Genomic DNA, 21,375 nt, shown 5'->3' on the forward strand with positions numbered 1-21,375 from the left:
GTACCTTATAGCTTGGCAGCCCTAGTAACGGTTCCCTTTCTGCCTTTGTGGGCACGCTTTTCGATAACTATACTGGTATTCGGTGGTGTCCTTTCAGTTGTGTCAGTATTGAAGGCGTCAGGTAGCTCTTCGCCTTCACGTCGCTTCAGGGTGTGTATTTCCCTAGATTCAAAGCATTTCACACCCTTTTTTTTCTGCCACGGGGCATGGGAGATTAATCGCTGCCTCCTTCCTTTAAGCGCGATTGAGTCGTTGTCTTCTCTTCTTTCTTCGTACCGTAATCTTCTCGCCCTTTTCTTCTTTTAACTTATCCAAGGAAATGGAGTGTTACATACACACACAATACCAACGTATTGATCTTTGATCTTAGATCTTCAAACCCCATCCTTTTTCCTTTATACTCATTTCTTATTTCTCTGTTACTTTCTTCTTTTTCATCAATGGCCCCTGAGAAGACCGCCCAACCTACGGTTCTCGATGGGGTAGACGCACTAGAAGTTAGCGATGTCGGACCATCCTTCTTGGGTAGCACTTGGCGTTCAAGCTTCTAAACCGCGACGCTGGCATCTCTAGTTTTAACCTACCAGATCCCTGAAAGAGTGGTCTTCGAGGTCCCTAGCCCACATGAGGGTGTCGTCGACGCCGAGGGTCACTCTTCTAGAGTTGTTTTTTTTCCCACCATGTTTACATGTGGCTTGAGGTTGCCTTTCCCTCGCACTGTTTGTGATTTGCTAGATCGTCTCAGTCTGGCTCCGTCTCAGCTTCACTCGAATGCTTGGAGGCTTTTGATTTGCTGTAGCATCATCTGGCGGCAAGCTTTGCTAGAGTCGAACTCGGAGCAGGTTGACCTCACCGGCCGTGAGTTCCTTATTACCCACAATGTTTTATGGTTTAAAGGGAACATTTGCAGTTTCAGGGTGATGCATGCCCTCGTTAATTTGGATTTACGATATTGCAAGATGAAGGACTAGTCTCCGAAATTCTTTTTTGTGTCTGTCCATGAATGGGAATTCCCGATTAGTCAGGTGAATCGCCGCAAGTTCCCAGTTTGAACTAATTGGGAGAGGGTTCCTGAGGATAATGCGGTGGGTCCAACGGCTACCCCAGCTGAGTCGGAGCGTATCGCCATAGTAAAGGAGTGGGTGAAGAAAAACTTCAACAGCATCTTCTTGGAAACCCTTCTTTCACAGGAGAGCATAAGGAACTCTCTGCTTCCCTTCGGCCATGTTCTTCTTGACGATAGGGTGACTGTTGCCTGACCTTGGGTTACCTCTGCTCAAAAGTGTCCCTTGAATTCTCCTCCCGTGGGCAAGGGGAAAAAACCTCGCTTGGAAGAGGCTAGGGTCAACAGCAAGCCCTTTTCCAGAGTCTTCGATTTCTGAAAGGCAGGCGTTGGCTACGCCTGAGGCCCATCATCCCGTCATCTTGGTGGTGCCAGTGGAAACGTGGAGACGCTGGTGGAATCCTCTTCTTTGGAACCCTCAGTACCGTTGGTGAGAGACACCTTGACTGAGGTCTCTGTTATGCAGCCCGCACCATTCAGTGCCCGTGGCGTGTCCTCAAAAGCTGGTGACTTTGCAGTCAAGGTGCCTCAGCGGGCTGACGCGAGGTAACGTCCCTTGGGTGTAGATACAATTGTCCCTCCACTTCTACTACTCGTTCTACTGTCGGCGACCGCGCTTTGAGGCTCACCAGGGGCCCTAGTTCTAAGGTCGAGGCAAAGCCTTCCGCGGCGTATTCGCCTGCTATCGTGGGATGGGACGATCCAACTCTTGTGGTTGGTGGAGAGGAGCCAGAGCCGTTCAGAGGCTTGGACCTCGTTATTAAGAGGGCGATCACCACTGCCTCCAGTAACCATGCCGCAGAGGTTGAGCACCAAGCGGAAGGTGGGATCCTTCAGGATGTTGTGGTCAGCGAGGGTTCGGCAAGTTTGTGCAAAGATCCATTCGTTCATGCGAGAACGATTGGTGAAGAGGCGATCCCGTCTTACGTAGAAGGCGTCAAGGGCTACCCTTTGATCCTCGCGACTGCGGAGGTTGCTAACAGAGCTTGTCAAACTGAGGCGACCACACAAGAGTCCGGTGGAGGTCATCCCCCCTTTGACCCAGCTCAAAATGGGGGTTGTCGGGCGGAAGCCATCAACCAAGTAGTCAAGTGCTTGTTTGGCTTCTTCTATGAGGATTTTTTTTACAACTTCTTTTCTCGTCTTCTTCCTCTTTTTTGTTATTTTCTAGATTCTTTTTATTGACCGTTCCATGTTAGCTCCTCTTGTTGTCAGAGTTCCTCTCATGGCAGTCTTCATCGTGAATGGCTAAAAGGCCGTTGCACAAGAAAATCAAGCCCTTTGCATGATGACCCGAACTACGGTATTCTCGTGGCAAGAGGGATGAGAAGGAACAACTAGAGTAAGAGCTGAAGAAGGTCCAACTTGCCCTGGAGAAGGGTAGTAAGAAAACTGAGAAACTTAGTCGTCGCCGAAACGAGCCAAAGGAGAAGGTGAAGAAAGACGCCAAATGGATGGGGAGCTTGGAGCGACTTGTCGCAGATCTACGGAGAGACTTGTCCCAAGTGCAGGGCGTCGCCTCCCACCTAGACAGCCAACTGAAGTTAGCCATGGGTGTTCACAATACCACGTGGGCGCATGGGTGTGCTGAGGTCCTTAGTTCATTGTGGGACCACATTCTAGAGAGTCTGCAGCCATTTCCACAAGCCTTTAAGAAGTATTTGTGGGACCGTAGTTGATAGTGAAGCTTTTGAGTTTGGCTGCAAGCTAGGGATGGACGTGATCCCTGACGCCTTTACGGGTCTCGCCGTCCCGGCCATGTCCAAGCCTGCAGTTCCCAAACACAGCGACCCCGAGCCTGATGTGCCTGAGGTCAATGCTCCTGATGCCAAGGTCTCTGAGCATGATGCTGATGCTCCGACGCCCTAGCTCCTTTGCACCGTTGCTGTTGTTTCACTTTGCACTTCTTTCTTTTCTTTTCTTTTTGTAAATATACATACATGTGTGCCGTTTCCATGTGGCTTGTGTGTAACTCTTGATCATTAATACAACTGCCTTATACTTTGTTGTGACAGGTTGCTTGTTTTTAGGTATTCTTCTCCGATGTTTCCTTCTTCTTCTTCCCTTCTCTTTTTTACAGCTGGCTTGGGGGTTTTGATGTAGGAAATTATGGGGTTTGAGTTAGGCGGGGGATTACTATCATTCAAAGCTTTACGGTCCACCCACTAGTGCCTAACCTATTACCGATGATCCCGCTGGTTGATGGCTCTCTGCTTATATTGTCCTCATTCGCCCTCGTTAGTTAGTTGTTCTCTTGGTGCCTTTAGTGACATTGTTTGATGAGGCTGATGACTCTCCACTTTTTCTTTAAGCCAATTTCCTTCTTTTTGTCGTCTGTCTCTCAGATGCACTTTACCCTGCCTATTCCTTTGGTTTTTCCATTTTGCATTGCAGTACTTTATTTTCATATGTAACTTAAAAAGAAGTGTTATAAGCATATGTCGATCCTTATCTGCTGTCGTTGGCTTGGAGGGGATGTAAATCCCCCTTAAGATTTAAGCCCATTAGGAAGACTTCGCCTCCTGGGGGGGTGAGGAGGTAGGGAAGCGTTTTACTAACCCGCTTCTTTGTTCCTCCGAGCAGCATCGTGGTTGTGGAGTCGAATTAAATAATCAAGACTGCTCATTGCTGCAATGGGGGCCGGGGTAAGTATTCTGGTGACCAGGAGGCCGGACCTGCTCTCCTTCATGGGAGAAACAAGGCGACCTTTAGCTCGACCCGTCCCTTTTGTCCTTGCAGGAGGTAGGTTGTTCGAGCAGTTTGGGACTAGACTCACTTCCACCCGTTGACATTGTGTATTTAATTCTTGACTGAAAAATAAGCAGGCTATCATAACTTTATCCTTAGCTTCGTAGGAGTTAGACTTCACAAACCTGGGCCCTTTGGCTTATGACGCGATGTGCCGCTTTTTACGATGTTGTTGATGTTCGCATTCATTGGTGCAGCATTCGGCGGTCGAAGGACCCAACCCACACTCCATCGGGGAGATTTCAGGATGCCTCAGGCCAACCTGCCCCTCGAGGAGGTAATTCCTTTGGGTGGCCATGAGGCCAGTTCATTCTTTATTGTGATGGGAGTCGGGTTAAATAATCAGTCAATCGAAAGGCTGTTCCCGCACTCTTCCGCAGGAGGGTCCAAAAGGGCAACTTGCCCCTGCTATCCCTCGGAAAGGTAATTTGTTCAGGCAGTCTGGGACTGAACCCGCTCTCGCTCGTTGACATCCCAAAGTTTGCCATTTAGCTAGGCTACTTGGCCTTCGAGGTGGCGCACCCATTACTTCAAAATTTTATCATTGGAGACTTTATTCACATCGGGTAGTCGAAAACTCTATTGGGGAGAGGTCGGGATGCCTTAAGTCAAACCTGCCTATTTGATTTTCTGAGGAGGTAACTTCTTTAGAAGGTTGTGGGCTTGGTCCGCTCTTTCGCTACAATGTGAGTCAAGGTAAGTATTCGGGCAACTGAAAGGTTGGACCCTCTCTCTTCCACGGGAGAGCTTGAGCGGCCTCTAGTGCACTCGCCCCTTTCATCCTGAGACTAAACCCGCTCTCGCTCATTGACATTGTAAGAAAATGTAAGATTTGGGTTAGGTTGGCGTTAAACCCACTTTTTGTTTATAACGGAGGTTAGGGTAAGTCTTCGGGCCGCCACGGGGGTTGGATCAGCACTTCTCCTCGGGAGGAGTAGAGCAACCTCTAGCATGACTCACCCTTGTAAATCCCTTGGGGAGGTAAGTTTTCAGGCAGTTTGCAATTGGACCGGTTCTCGCTTGTTGACGCTTACGAAAAAGGTAAGCCTTCGTTTTTTAGTAACTGAATACTGACCCGCACTCCGCTGCTGGAAGGACAAAGCAGCCTTAGGCATTACACTCATCCTTTTGGTACCCTATGGGGGAGGTAAGTTCGAACAACGATATAGCTGGTCTGCTCTTCACCGCAATAGGGGTCAGGGTAAGTTATTCAGGCTGTAGGGAGGGCGAGACCCGCTGTCCATCACGGGAGGGGTAGAACGGCCTTCGGCCTAGTTCTCCCCTTTAGTCTTGCAGGAGATAGCTATTCGGGTAATTTGAGATTGGACCGCTCCCGCTCGTTGATATCGCAGGGAATGTAAGTGTTGGGTCAGGCTGGCGTTGAGCCCACTCTTTGTTGCAGCAGAGATCGGGGTAAGTTGTTTGGGCCTCCCAGGGGGACAAGATCCACTCTCCATCGAGAAGGGTTAAGCGGCCTTTGGCCTAGCTCTCTCCTTAATCCTGCTGGAGGTACGCTGTTCGGACAGTTTGAGATTGGACCCACTCCCGCCTGTTGACGCTTGCAAGGAAGGTAAGTCTTTATCTTTGGGCAATTGAGAGTTGGCCCGCCCTCTGCCACAGGAAGGATCAAGCAGTCTTTAATGTACTCATCCTTTTAGTACCACACGGGGGAGGTAACTCTTTCAGGCAGCAATGTAGCTGGCCCGTTCTTCGATGCTATGGGGTCAAGGTAAGTTGTTTGAGATGCCGGGGGCAAAACATATTGGGAGGGGTAGAGTGGCCTTCGGCCTAGCTCTCCCTTTGATCCTGCAGAAGGTACGATGTTCAGGCAGTTTGAAACTGGTCCCGCTCCCGCCCGTTGACATAGCAGGGAAGGTAGGCATTGATTTGGCAATGACTTTGTCGTTGTAGATTAAGTTAATTGGAGATTGTCTTGTCGATGTTTTGTCAACGACTCAAAAGTTCGAAGTAAGTGTGGTGCCCTGTCCTGAGAAATCATGTCTTTCATTAAACAAAAAAGAATTTATAGTATTCAAGTAGCAAATTACAAAATAAGGGGAGATGGAGCTTTCAATCGGGGAGCTTTTGTCTGTTCTATCTTTGCCTTTGGGACCGTGCACCCTTCTGCTCCCCCTCAAGCCCAGCTGGGCAAGTCGTAGACTAAGGCCTGCCAGGGCTCCTTAAGCGGTGCATGCCTTACTCTCCCCTGGAGGTGCCGTTCGGGGTGACCCCACCATATTTCTGCTTCTGTTTTTGGACGTAACATTCCCTCGCTAGGACTTGTTCACCTCGGATTTCTCCCACTTCATGGGAAGTCAGAAATTTCATCTTGAGGTGGTAGGTTGACGTAACCACCCACAAGATGTTGAAGGTGGGCCTTCCGATGATGGCGTTGTAGGATGACAGAGTCTTTCCACCAGGAAGTCGACCATGGGGGGCTAGATGCAACCGAGCAGCGTCTATTCTCATCCTGGTGAAGGCTTCCCAAAACAGGATGTTCATGGAGCTCCCGTTGTCAATAAAGATTCTTCAAGTGGTGAAGTTGGCGACCAACATGGTCACCACCAGTGTATCATCATAGGGGTACATGACCCCCTCTTCGTCAGCCTCTCCAAAGGAGACGACTGAGGTCGGTTCGCCCCTTTGGTGCTTGGCGGGGTGGTACTCTGTCAAGTATACTTCGTGGTATCAAGCCTACCTAACATGTGTCTTTCTGATTGAGGAGGTAGCACTCCTACCTACGAATCCTCCTGCTATGGTCCTGATTTCTTTGAGTGGGGGCCCTCCTCGTAGTGGTGAGAGGGGGCGGTCTTGCTATGACCCCTATGCTGGTGGTCGTTGCGGAGAGCTTTCTTCCCTTCTGCATCGATCAACTCGGCTCGTGCTCCTCTCCTTCGACCTTCCTCTCCTGTCTTGCTCCAGCTGTAACACCCCGTATTTTAGTGTATTTTTACTGAAGGAATTATTTTTATGTAATTAAAATAATTTCTCTTATTTTAAAATTGGTTGGATTTTAGTGAGTTTATTTCTATGATTTTTATTTGGTGAAAATTATTTTTATGTGCTTTCCAAATATTTATTTATTATTATGCATTTAAATTGCTTTTAATATTTAAATTAATTACCGTGGGATTTAATTATTTCAATTTGACTTTACCATTACGTTTAAATTATTTTATTTAACTTGTGGTTTTAAAATCGTTTCCGTTGGATCATTTTTGTGACCCAAGTTATGAGGATTGGACCTCATTTCTTTTTCCCTCTTTTTCTTTCCTCTCCTTTTCTTTTCCTCTTTTTTTCTTTTTTCTTTTCTCCTTATTCTTTCCTCTCCCGCGCGATCCCTCTCTCTCCTCCCCTCTCCTCCGCCCGTTTCCCTTGTCTACTCCCAGCGCCGCCGTCCGCCGGCGGTGGTCGTCACCGCCCAACCCATTAGACTCCCCAGCCGCCGGCCGTCCTACCCCACCAGTATCACCGTCGTTCGTGCCGCCGTTAGCCTCCACGAAGCCCACGAAACCCACGACGCCGCGGCACGTTTTCCTCCATTGCGCCGCCGTCGCGCCACCTCCGGCCACCATCTTCCTACCACTTCATCCCCGGCCTCTTGGCAACCCATTGGACCCAACCCCAGCTCCGATCCGTCACCGGTGAAGCCCCACCAAGTCCATCTCCGATTTGCACTTTTCGGGCCTAAAACCGCCCCTTGCGCCGCCACCCACGGCAAACCACCACCACCACTAGCTTCACCGACCTCCCTAGGCCCTACCCTATCAATCTTGGGTCTTCGTTTGTCCTCGTTGGAAAGTTGGTAATTGTGACCCACGGCCACAGTGTATTTTACACTGTGGTGTTGCTCAAACGTCGCTTTTTTCAACTTCGCAATCCTCGGAAAATTATTATATTGCACTGTAAGTATTTCTCCAAAGAACTTTCGTAATTTAAATGTATTTTTGCACTAACCCATTTCACTGTGTTCTTGGCATGCCGGACTGAGTCCGAGGAGTTCGGGGGTCGGATGGATTTGTGATTGGAGTTGTTTGGTTGGTTTTGATTGGATTGGTATTTGTTGATTTGGATGTTGTGTTGGTACATGTGCATTTCATCATTTCATGCATGATCATGTTTGTAAAAGAAAACTGGGTTTTCGTGTATTGCATTCATGTTCATGTGCTTTGAAAAGCTATGATTTTATGTGTTAATATTTTTGGTGCGTGTGTATCACGACCCCAAGCCGAGATGGGGCATTAACTCGGTGGAGCTCCTCTGGTTACTCGGGAGCGGAATATACTGAGTAACGTCCCCTGGGTTGTCGCCGGGCGACAATGGGATCGGACGAGATGGTCTCGTGCCGACTCCGTGGTCCTTCTGCTGGCGGGGACTAGAGGATGTCTGGCCACGTACGCGCTGGGCGCGGAACTGGGCATCGCTCGTTGCGTAGTGTGAGTGCTTGGCCACGTACGCGCTGGGCGCGGAACTGAGCACCGCTGCGAAGCCAGGACGTGCGGATGGTCCATAGGGGAGACCATGGTGCATATGGAAATAATGCATGGTGCATTGGGATTAATGCACTATTTTCTGGGAAAATAGTGCGAGTTGATTTATTTTGGGTAAATAATTTTCTGGGAAAATGTTTTACGAATAATTTGGACCAAATGGGATTTTGGTGTGTGTTGGAAATTTATCATTTTCGGGGAAAATGATGTTTTGTGGAAAAATGCATGTTTTCATGTGCATGCATGTTAGTTGCATTTAATACATTTTGTATTATATTGTTGTTTGGGTTATACTTACCTGCGAGACCATTTTGTGGTGTCGCAGATTTTGATGCTGAGGAGGATGAGGGCGAGCCGGAGGAGACGGCTCCGCCTGAGGAGTGATCTAGGATCACTCGTTTGTACATTTAGAACTATTGTAAAATATTTCAGGGATGACTGTATAACTGCTATTTAAATCTTTACTGATGTTTGATTGTAATTAAATTCTGGTACTTAGTTGACTATCCGCTGCGTTATTTTATTTGAACACCGTTGCATTTACACACACTGGCACTTCGTTGGGATGTGTGACCGTGTTGTCACCATCCTGGCGTCTCGATCCCTGTGTATTTTTATAAGGGGGATTGGGGGCGCCACAGGTGGTATCAGAGCAGTTCGGCTCTGGGTAAAACCACATGTCCTTTAGAATAGTACCAGAAAATTATTTTTATTATTTTTTATTTAAAAAAAAAAAAAAAAAAATTTAGTTATGTAAGTTAAGTTATTTATTTTATATTATGAGTTTGTTGCTATGTCATTTTATGTTAATTGTTGTTATTTAAATTATTTTATTTATCGCTTTAATTATTGTTTATTTTTGGTTGAGTATAAATTATATGGATTTAAGCGGGGTTGGAGAATGTTCTATGACAGGATTATGGTGAGACCAAGAAGGCAAGCTGAGGTGCCTGAAGATGAGTTACCTAGAGGTGATGGAAATTATGCTATGGCAAGAGCATTAAATAGAATGACAGAATTTCTTCAACAGAATTTCCGACCGCCGCAGGGAGATTCAAGTAGGGGAGCCCAAGTGGGGTGTCCCTATGAGCGCTTCCTAACGCATAGGACCCCTGCCTTCATTGGGGAGGAGGACCCAATGCGTGCTAGGAGGTGGATTCAAGATTTGGAAAGAACATTTGAAGTTTGTGGATGCACGGAAGCTCAGATGGTATTATATGGAAGTTATATGCTGCAAGGTGAAGCGGCAAATTGGTGGGAGACCAAGCGGACATTATTAGAAATGGAGTTGGGTTCCTTGGCTGCTGTGTCTTGGCAGCGTTTCAAGAAAGAGTTCGATGACCGGTTCTTTCCTGCTTCAGTGAGAAGGCAAAAGGCTCGGGAGTTCAATAATTTGGTCCAAGGTGGCATGACTGTGGAGCAATATGCAAGAAAGTTTATGGAGCTTGGACGGTTCGCTCCTCACCTCATTTCTACGGAGGAGTTGCGGGTCGAGCGCTTCCTGGAGGGTTTGCGCCATGAGGTACGTAAACAAGTGGCCTGCCTTCGGATTAAGGACTTTCAAGAGTTAGTGGATTTAGCCAGCATTGCAGAGCGGGAAAACAGTTTTGGAGCAGGTTCCCCTCCGGGTCAGAAAAGGCGGAGTTACCTTGGCGAAGGGAGTAGTTCTGGGTCGCCTCATAAGTTCGTGCAAAGGACTAGTGCCCGTCCGCAGACGACCACCGGTGCTCGTGCTGGAGGTCGAGCTCCAGTTTGTAACAGGTGCAATAGAGCCCATGAGGGTGAGTGTGGCCAGAGAGGAATTCAGTGTTTTAGATGTGGCCAGCCGGGTCACTTTGCTCGGGAGTGTCCTGGTCAAGTTCAAGGAGGACAAGAAGCGCGGGGAGCGCGAGGAGGTCGACGAGGAGGAAGGGGCAACCAGAGACAGTTGGTACAAGCTCGGGTTTATGCAGTGACCCCTGGTGATGTGGATTACGGAGCTCCAGAGACCCACGATGCTGGGGTTATTACTGGTATGCATTTAATTATTTTAATTTGATTTAATATTTGTTATGGTTGGATTATTTGGGATTGTCTGGTGGATGTGTTTGCTTCAGGTAGAGTTCGCCTATATGATTTCTATGCATGTACTTTGTTTGATTCTGGGGCGTCTCGATCTTTTGTGTCTGCCACTTTTGCACGGATGTGTAATCTGGTCACGGAGCCTTTATCGCAAACTCTAGTAGTGGCACTTCCAAATGGTGAGATGGTGTGGTGCTCTAAAGTTGCTTTGGGCTGTCCTTTGGATTTTGGAGGGAGGACACTGGATGCAGATTTGATTGTATTCAAGTTGCTGGGATTTGATATAATTCTGGGAATGGACTGGCTATATCGATATTCAGCAAATATTGATTGTAGAAGTCGGGTAATTGGTTTTCAACTCTCGGATGATGATTATGTGGAATTCGCGGGAAGTAAGTTGAAGGCAAAACCAACAATTATATCAGCAATTCAAGCTAGGAGAGATATAGCTCGTGGAGCAGATGCTTTTTTGGTCCAAGTTGAGTCTACGTCATCTGAGAAGAAGTCGTTAGTAGACATTCCAGTTGTGGGCGAGTTTCCTGATGTGTTTGTAGATGATTTGCCCGGATTGCCTCCCGTTCGCGATATGGAGTTTGTTATTGATTTGGAACCTGGTGCGGCTCCTGTGCATAAAGCACCTTATCGCATGGCACCGGCTGAATTAAAAGAGTTGAAGACTCAATTGCAAGAACTGGTCGACAAGGGATTTATTCAGCCTAGTACTTCTCCGTGGGGAGCGCCCGTGTTGTTTGTCAAGAAGAAAGATGGTACTCTTCGAATGTGTATAGATTATCGGGAGCTTAACAAAGTGACTATTAAGAACAAGTATCCTCTACCAAGAATTGATGATTTGTTTGACCAACTTCAGGGAGCGGCTATCTTTTCGAAGATTGATTTGAGGTCAGGGTACTATCAGTTGAGAATAAGAGATAAGGACGTGCCCAAGACTGCTTTCAGGACGAGGTATGGGCATTATGAATTTAAGGTGATGTCTTTTGGGTTAGCTAATGCCCCTGCTGCTTTTATGGATTTAATGAATAGGGTGTTTCGGCCTTTCTTGGATTCTTTTGTGGTGGTGTTTCTCGACGACATTTTGATTTATTCTCGAGATTTTGAAGAGCATGCTTGTCACCTTCGCCTGGCACTTGGGAAATTAAGAGAACATCAATTGTACGCTAAGCTGAGCAAGTGTGAATTCTGGTTAGAAGAAGTTAAGTTTCTTGGACATGTGATTTCTCAAGAAGGGGTGGCTGTAGATCCCAGTAAAGTAGAAGCTGTTTTGTCGTGGCCTCGCCCTTCAACAGTTCGTGAGATACGAAGTTTCTTGGGACTTGCCGGTTACTATCGAAGATTTGTGGAAGGTTTTTCTCGGCTATCAGGACCTCTCACTGCCTTGACTAGGAAGAATACTGAGTTTGTATGGTCTGACAAATGTGAGAGAAGTTTTCAAGAGTTGAAGAGAAGATTGACAACGGCACCTATTTTGGCACTTCCGGAGCCACACAAGCCATTTGTGATTTTCAGTGATGCATCCAAATTCGGGTTGGGATGCGTTCTTATGCAAGAGGGACGGGTTGTTGCTTATGCATCTCGTCAGCTGAAGATTCATGAAAGGAATTATCCCACGCATGATTTGGAGTTGGCGGCAATAGCTTTTGCGCTTAAGATCTGGCGGCATTATCTGTATGGCGAAGCCTGTGAAGTTTATACTGATCACAAGAGCTTGAAGCATCTATTTACTCAGAAGAATCTAAACATGAGGCAGAGACGGTGGTTAGAGCTAATTAGCGACTATCAGTGTGAAATCAAGTATCATCCAGGAAAGGCAAATTTAGTCGCTGATGCCTTGAGTAGGAAGTCACAACAAGTGGATGAAGCGGAATCTTCAGATGTGGACTCTCTCCTTTGTGGAATGAGGAGACTTCTTATCGAGAGTTCATAGCAAGAAGAATTATTATCTTCAGTCTTGGATGTCCGAGTAGTGGATTTTGATGAATTGAAGACTCTTCAAAGAAAGGACCCTAATCTGTTGGCTATCAGGAAAAGAGTCAGAAAGTCTAGAGGACCCTTGCATTACAGCTTGGATAAGGATGGCATTCTTAGGTTTCGGGATCGTAGAGTGATTCCCCGAGACTCTGAATTTAAAGAGCGAATTTTAGCAGAAGCTCATGCAGCTCCTTATTCGGTTCATCCAGGAAGCACAAAGATGTATAGGGATCTAAAGAAGAATTTCTGGTGGGAAGGAATGAAGTCGGACATCGCCCTGTTTATTGAGAAATGTGACACATGCCGACAGGTGAAGGCTGAACATCAGAGACCTGCTGGTAGACTCCAACCTCTCCCTATTCCGGAATGGAAGTGGGATGATATTTCCATAGATTTTGTGGTAGGGTTGCCGAGGACTCCTAGTGGGAAGAACTCCATTTGGGTGATTGTGGATCGGTTAACCAAGAGTGCCCATTTCTTGCCTGTTAATAATACTGACTCGTTGGGTAAGTTGACTCGGTTATATGTCAAGGAGATAGTGCGTTTGCATGGAATACCCAAGAGTATTGTGTCAGATCGGGACCCGCGATTCACGTCCCATTTCTGGAAGAGTTTGCAGGTGGCATTAGGCACTAAATTGAAGTTTAGTTCGGCGTATCACCCCCAAACGGACGGTCAATCAGAGCGTACTATTCAGACTCTGGAGGATATGTTGCGGTCTTGTGTCATGGAATTCCAGGGAAGTTGGGAGAATCACTTACCACTTATTGAGTTCTCTTATAATAACAGTTTTCATTCCTCCATCCAGATGGCCCCGTATGAAGCCTTATATGGACGGAAATGCAGATCGCCTTTATGTTGGGATGAAGTTGGCGAGAACAAATTGCTTGGGCCTGAGTTAATTCAAGAAATGAAGGATCAAGTTCAGTTTATCAGGAAGAAGATGGCTGAAGCGCAAAATCGCCAGAAAAGTTACGCAGATACAAGAAGAAGAGACTTATCTTTTGAAGAAGGAGATTGGGTTTATCTTAAAGTCTCTCCTATGAATGGGGTTAAGCGCTTTGGTAAGAAAGGAAAGCTTAGTCCAAGATATATTGGCCCTTTTCAGATCGTAGAGAAGGTTGGGCTTGTTGCTTATAGAGTTGCCTTGCCAGATTATTTTGGAGATGTTCATGATGTGTTTCATGTGTCCTCATTGAAGAAGAGTTTTGGACAGCAAGAGCCACGTTTTGTGGATCCCGAACGCATTCAACTGCGGCCCAATCTTACTTATGAAGTTGCCCCGACCCAGATCGTAGATTGGAAAGAGCAAGAGTTAAGATCCAAGGTAATACCTATGGTGAAAGTGGCGTGGGGTGATCCGTTGGCTCAAGATTTCTCTTGGGAGAGAGAGGCCGACATGAGGCAGCAATATCCATACTTGTTTGATTGATTTTGACGGTATGTTCTAAGTATTCTCTTGGTTGAATCTTGATCTTGTCTTGGTGCAATATTTGACCTTGCCAATTTCGTGGACGAAATTTTTTTTAAGGGGGGAGGATGTAACACCCCGTATTTTAGTGTATTTTTACTGAAGGAATTATTTTTATGTAATTAAAATAATTTCTCTTATTTTAAAATTGGTTGGATTTTAGTGAGTTTATTTCTATGATTTTTATTTGGTGAAAATTATTTTTATGTGCTTTCCAAATATTTATTTATTATTATGCATTTAAATTGCTTTTAATATTTAAATTAATTACCGTGGGATTTAATTATTTCAATTTGACTTTACCATTACGTTTAAATTATTTTATTTAACTTGTGGTTTTAAAATCGTTTCCGTTGGATCATTTTTGTGACCCAAGTTATGAGGATTGGACCTCATTTCTTTTTCCCTCTTTTTCTTTCCTCTCCTTTTCTTTTCCTCTTTTTTTCTTTTTTCTTTTCTCCTTATTCTTTCCTCTCCCGCGCGATCCCTCTCTCTCCTCCCCTCTCCTCCGCCCGTTTCCCTTGTCTACTCCCAGCGCCGCCGTCCGCCGGCGGTGGTCGTCACCGCCCAACCCATTAGACTCCCCAGCCGCCGGCCGTCCTACCCCACCAGTATCACCGTCGTTCGTGCCGCCGTTAGCCTCCACGAAGCCCACGAAACCCACGACGCCGCGGCACGTTTTCCTCCATTGCGCCGCCGTCGCGCCACCTCCGGCCACCATCTTCCTACCACTTCATCCCCGGCCTCTTGGCAACCCATTGGACCCAACCCCAGCTCCGATCCGTCACCGGTGAAGCCCCACCAAGTCCATCTCCGATTTGCACTTTTCGGGCCTAAAACCGCCCCTTGCGCCGCCACCCACGGCAAACCACCACCACCACTAGCTTCACCGACCTCCCTAGGCCCTACCCTATCAATCTTGGGTCTTCGTTTGTCCTCGTTGGAAAGTTGGTAATTGTGACCCACGGCCACAATGTATTTTACACTGTGGTGTTGCTCAAACGTCGCTTTTTTCAACTTCGCAATCCTCGAAAAATTATTATATTGCACTGTAAGTATTTCTCCAAAGAACTTTCGTAATTTAAATGTATTTTTGCACTAACCCATTTCACTGTGTTCTTGGCATGCCGGACTGAGTCCGAGGAGTTCGGGGGTCGGATGGATTTGTGATTGGAGTTGTTTGGTTGGTTTTGATTGGATTGGTATTTGTTGATTTGGATGTTGTGTTGGTACATGTGCATTTCATCATTTCATGCATGATCATGTTTGTAAAAGAAAACTGGGTTTTCGTGTATTGCATTCATGTTCATGTGCTTTGAAAAGCTATGATTTTATATGTTAATATTTTTGGTGCGTGTGTATCACGACCCCAAGCCGAGATGGGGCATTAACTCGGTGGAGCTCCTCTGGTTACTCGGGAGCGGAATATACTGAGTAACGTCCCCTGGGTTGTCGCCGGGCGACAATGGGATCGGACGAGATGGTCTCGTGCCCACTCCGTGGTCCTTCTGCTGGCGGGGACTAGAGGATGTCTGGCCACGTACGCGCTGGGCGCGGAACTGGGCATCGCTCGTTGCGTAGTGTGAGTGCTTGGCCACGTACGCGCTGGGCGCGGAACTGAGCACCGCTGCGAAGCCAGGACGTGCGGATGGTCCATAGGGGAGACCATGGTGCATATGGAAATAATGCATGGTGCATTGGGATTAATGCACTATTTTCTGGGAAAATAGTGCGAGTTGATTTATTTTGGGTAAATAATTTTCTGGGAAAATGTTTTACGAATAATTTGGACCAAATGGGATTTTGGTGTGTGTTGGAAATTTATCATTTTTGGGGAAAATGATGTTTTGTGGAAAAATGCATGTTTTCATGTGCATGCATGTTAGTTGCATTTAATACATTTTGTATTATATTGTTGTTTGGGTTATACTTACCTGCGAGACCATTTTGTGGTGTCGCAGATTTTGATGCTGAGGAGGATGAGGGCGAGCCGGAGGAGACGGCTCCGCCTGAGGAGTGATCTAGGATCACTCGTTTGTACATTTAGAACTATTGTAAAATATTTCAGGGATGACTGTATAACTGCTATTTAAATCTTTACTGATGTTTGATTGTAATTAAATTCTGGTACTTAGTTGACTATCCGCTGCGTTATTTTATTTGAACACCGTTGCATTTACACACACTGGCACTTCGTTGGGATGTGTGACCGTGTTGTCACCATCCTGGCGTCTCGATCCCTGTGTATTTTTATAAGGGGGATTGGGGGCGCCACAGGCTCCAGCCTTCAGGCGGGCGGGTAATGTTGCCTTGTCCATTCCGCATGTTCCCTCCTCTCTTGTTGAGAGAAGCAGTCATTAGTATTGTGCGAGGTGGACCTGTGGTATGTGCAATAGTGGTGAACAATGCCTCGGTCATTGTCTTTGCGGGAGGAGGAGAGGTCAGCCTCGTGGATGGTAAACGTCGGTCGACCATGTTGGCTGAGGCTTCCTCCATTCTCTCTTCTGGCTTCTTGTGGGCCCATGCCTTGGCTAGGGCCTCATCGGGGCTTCTTCCCTTCTTCTTTTTGGCTTTTCATGGGCCCAAGCCTTGGTTGGGGCCTTTGCCTTCCTTTCCGCTCACTCCAGCTCCTTTTTCGTTGGCTTCATTAAGGCCCAAAGAATGTATTCGGCGTTAATGAAATTATAAACTTGATCCATAAACTCCTACAACGTTACATGAGTCATTCTCGCTAGTTCGGCCATGAACTGAGATCGTGTCCAGGCCCCTCTTAGAAGTACCGCCAGGGTTATCTTTTCATCTTGGTTATCGGTAGTCATGCGTTCCTTGTTGAGTCGGAACAGGTACACCGTCAGACTTTCCTCTTATCCTTGCTTAATGATGATGAGGTATGTTGCTGGGCGTCGCCTTCTTCGACTTGATATGAATTGGGTCAAAAATAGTCCAGCCAACTTGCCAAAACTATCTACAGAATTGGGCGCCAGAGACCCAAACCATACTTGTGCTAACCTCTTTAGGATCACCTGGAATAGCCTGTGAGCCCTGAAGGTTTTGAGATGCTTAAGGGGGTCCCTCCCCCCATCGTACATCTCCATGGTGGGGACCCTGGACTTCGATAGCAAGGGCACAACCATCACTTCTCCTGTATAGGGCAGACCAATGCTTGCGAGCAGTTGGTCCACCGATGATGATGTGCCCACTTTCTTTGCAATCTCTTCGTATTTTCCTTTAAGATTGCGAATCTCGTCTTGCATGTTCTTCCTTTTCTCCTCCACATTCGCTCCAACTCCTGCATTTCGGGACTCTATGTGCTTGCTATTACTGGACTCCACCTCTTCGTTTTGTCCTTATTGAGATTTCCTAAGCTCCCCACTCTCCTTGCGAAGTTTTTGCACTTTGTCAGTTAACTTTGTTATCCAGTCCTCCATAGCTTTCAGTCTCGCCTCCATGGCAACTTCCTTTGTGTTCCTCCCAAGTTGTCTGAAACAGGTTATCGCAGGCATACGAAGTACACGCAAGATCCACCAAGGATCTCACAGACAGCACCACTATTAACGTTGTGTTTCGTGTACCTTTTGGCCAGGTTCCAGCAACTCGAGTCTTTAAAGCTGGGCCTGCAAAAATGAAGAAAAAAGAAGCTGGGAGAGGGCAGCCTTTGGGCCGAGCTCCAATACCAAAATCAGTAGAGTATTTTGGAAGTTTATAAATAATGAGAGAGTCTAAAGAGCTTTTTTGTACCTGGAAGTTGCTATTTATACCGAGAGTCTAGGAGGAAAGATAGTGTCTACCCTCGTGGAGCCCATGTCCCCCTACTATTCCCTTTGTCAGGGTCTTTTAATGTAGTGTGCCTCTGCAACAATGTCATTAATATGGCGTGTTACTCAGGTAGTTGTGCCATTAATGTGGCGTCTTACTCTGTTGGTGTCTTCGGTGGTTCATCGATGTCATCGTGTCAGAGGATCAAGAGTCCCCTTTGCTTCCCACTCGTTCATGTGGGCATGTACTCAAAGGTTGGACGCTTTCAAAAGATCTCCAGGACGGTGAGTCCCATTTGCCCTGCAGTTTGCTTCCATATGGGGGTTGCATCTAGGGGAGTCTACCTACGGGCCTGGTCAAAGGGCCTATTTGTTCTGGGCTGGGTCTTCTTTTATTATTTCCTTAGTTGCTCCTCACTGGCCCACTAAAAGAGGAAAAATACCTTACAAGGAGTATGGGACAGAAATGGATAGATAGGGTTTTATTTTTCATCTTTTTCCCCTCCACCATGAAATCAATGAATAAAAATGATTGGCGAAGTAATGGAGTGTTTTCGTCTTGAAAAGATGGAGGCAAATGGTCTTGCATAGTCATGTGCCTTTGAAGTTTGCATTACAAGAAACTTTGGTACAAGAAAAGTGAGATTGGTGGGTTAAGCATGGCAAAATGACCTTTAATGAGGGATAGCTTGTAGTTAAAAAAAGGTATAAGCAACCACATCAACATAATTTAGTAGATAGAAGATGAGAGAAAGAGCGAGAGGTGGCCACAAAACAGAGACATTATAAAGAAACCATGTTTCATGAATTTCACATCTTAAAAAAATAAAACATAAACACCACCTGCCTACTCGTGAGGAAGAAGGTTTGCCTTAAAACCCTCAAAAAAATTTTTATTATTATTTCTTAAACATTTAGAAATTAATATTGCATCAGAGCTTAAAGAATAGGTTCAAGTCCAAATGGTAAGAACGGGTAGATTAAAGTGACCAAAAATAATTGTTATCAAATCCCACTCTAGTACCAACTAGAATATAACTTTTATGTTTATAGCATATGAACTACCCTATAACGATTTATTTACTTGAAAATTTAGTTATTTATACATGACAATATTTCTTGACTAATGAAAATTCGTATTGTCACAATGTTGGTAAAGGCATGTAAGCAAAGGTTTTCAGTGTGATGTGTCCGGTCTGCACTTATGTTTTGGCAGAGTATCACGGTCTTGGGATATGTACCGCACGGGTTACACCCCTCGCCTTATGTGAAATGTTGGGTGCTCGTCAGCTAAGCACAAGCGTATAAAAGAATCGCAATGGAAAAATAATAGTCATGACATAAGACTACCACTTTTGAGTACCGTAGATAATATTAATAGCACCAAACTCAACATCATAAACATCCATAAGTCACACTGTCTCATCATCACAAAGTTATTACAACCATACAGTTGTCCACCGATATCAGTTAGATTATACAACTTAATTAATTATAGAATCATAGTCCAAATGAAGACAAGCCCCCATCTCATTTGTCGGGCCGTGATGGGTCTTCTTTCTTGTATCTGCCATCATTGCCTATATCTGCATCAATGAATGAAATCATAGTGAGACTACCATGGTTACAAGAAATCTCATTAAGTATAAGCCATGACAAATCACATAATGTACGTAAGGACAGTAATTATGCAAAGAGAGAAACATAAGGTAATCTGAGCAAAGATGCATGCTTATTGAGATGGGAGAACCAAGCAAACGATATTTCGCTTCATGGATATGCAGCATCCTGAGCAACATGAATTAATAATCACGTGCATTTATATTCAAAAGAAGCGAGGATACCGAGAAATTACTATTCATAATTTTTAAACCTTGAAATAGTAAAAAATATAAGTATTGTGTTCAAGTCATGAAAGTCCCTAGCAATCATAAATAAAATAACTTCAACACAATAACATTTCCAAGCATCCCAATGCTCAACATTAAAAAAATGAAAGCTCATAAGTCCAAGAATCTAAGGCTCTCAACAAACCCAAGCAACTGAGTACCCATCTCCTCCCATTAACAAATCCACCGAGGACCCTAGGCTCTTCAATTAACCAAATCCATTGAGGATCCAAGGCCTCATTCCTTAATAAACATATTAAACCATCCATTTTTTTTAATGTATGCACCACGACCTCTCTTATAAGGGTTGTGCACACAACTCGACTCTCTTTACCATATTGCGGATCATGCATATGACTTCGATATAAGCAATGCTTGGCTTTGCATACATGTCCTTAACCAAAACGTCATCTAGCCTTCGTCAACCAAGAGGCAATGATTTTAACCTGAGAGCGTTACTATCTTATCTCAGTTCGTTGATCACCCAGCGTCAACCCAAAATATGTCACTCAATTAATACATGCTTTTAAGTGACCAGGGGAGTTCCATCGAGATAATACTCCATCTTGGATTGGGATCATGAGACACACTCATTTTCATTAAAACAACCAACATCCCCTTTAAGACATTATCACATAATCAAAATATAACCTTATAAAGATTTACCAAAAAATACACGTATAATATACATAGGGTAATCATCCCAAAACATAAAGTGGGATAAAATCATGAAATCGTATGAATACTCTTTGAATGAGCATTGAAAATTGCAAAACAACATGCAAACACAAAATAATTAGATGACAAGATCCTTTCTCAATTATGTAAACTAAATGCACATAGTGTACTATAATAAGTATACATTGTAAGCATCGTCAAGGAAGACACTTACCTCGAACAATTTGATAATGACCTCAAGTGTCCAAATGTGTGCGAGCTTAAATTTCAAAGAAGTATAGTTCATTTTCTAAAGAGGAAGTTAAAACAAACGAGAGAGAGAGAGAGAAAGAGAGAGAGAGAGAGAGAGAGAGAGAGAGAGAGAGAGAGAAGTTTTGGGTTTTTAGACTCAGAAAGTGAGTGGAAAAGGAGGCCGATGCGGAGAATAAAAGGGAAAAGAAATTGTCACTGGTTTCTGCCACAAGTCTCGGGATGGCGAGAGAGGTGGCTGTGATTGAAATGATGTATCTTTTCGTGTTCCAGAAGCTCGTTCAAGGAGAGACGAGTTCCTTAAATGAGATTGGTCTCCCAATTTGCCGCTGGTGAATGTAGTATATGTGGTGATAAAGATTTTGCGCCTAGTTGGGTGGAAAGTGAGTTTGTGATTCTCCTTGTAATAATGTGGTATTGGTAGGAATAAGGAGTTCGTGAGGACACTTGTGTGAGAACTTGAGAGATCATTTCGAGCACTCCCACATTATTTCTGAGCACCTCAATTATTTCAGGGGCTCGCTCAAATTATATATATATATATATATATATATATATCAATGATAAATACATATTTGACATAATAAATTATAGGGTTAATTACACTTTACCTCCTTGAACTTTTATTCAATTCACAATGTACCTCCAAAACTAATAATTGCATCAAAGTGGACTTGTTTACTTTTAAAACTTACCAATCCTTCCATTCTGTCTACCAGCAACGTCAAATGAAACGGAAGTTCACTGAACGTGCTGCTCATGTGCATAACATTTACTATAAAGATGTAATTTTTATCTAATTTATTATCATTGACCATATAAAATATAAAATAATATATGTTATCAATTAATAATAAATCATTAACCATATATAAAATATATGATATTATTAATAATTATGCATACTAAATTCTTTTTTTTACTGATTAAACATTTTTTTTAAACATTCTTAATCATTAAGAAAAAAATTCATATTAACTAATAG

This window comes from Juglans microcarpa x Juglans regia, chromosome 8D (assembly GCF_004785595.1).
Source record: "Juglans microcarpa x Juglans regia isolate MS1-56 chromosome 8D, Jm3101_v1.0, whole genome shotgun sequence".
In the NCBI taxonomy this organism is placed as follows: Eukaryota; Viridiplantae; Streptophyta; class Magnoliopsida; order Fagales; family Juglandaceae; genus Juglans; species Juglans microcarpa x Juglans regia.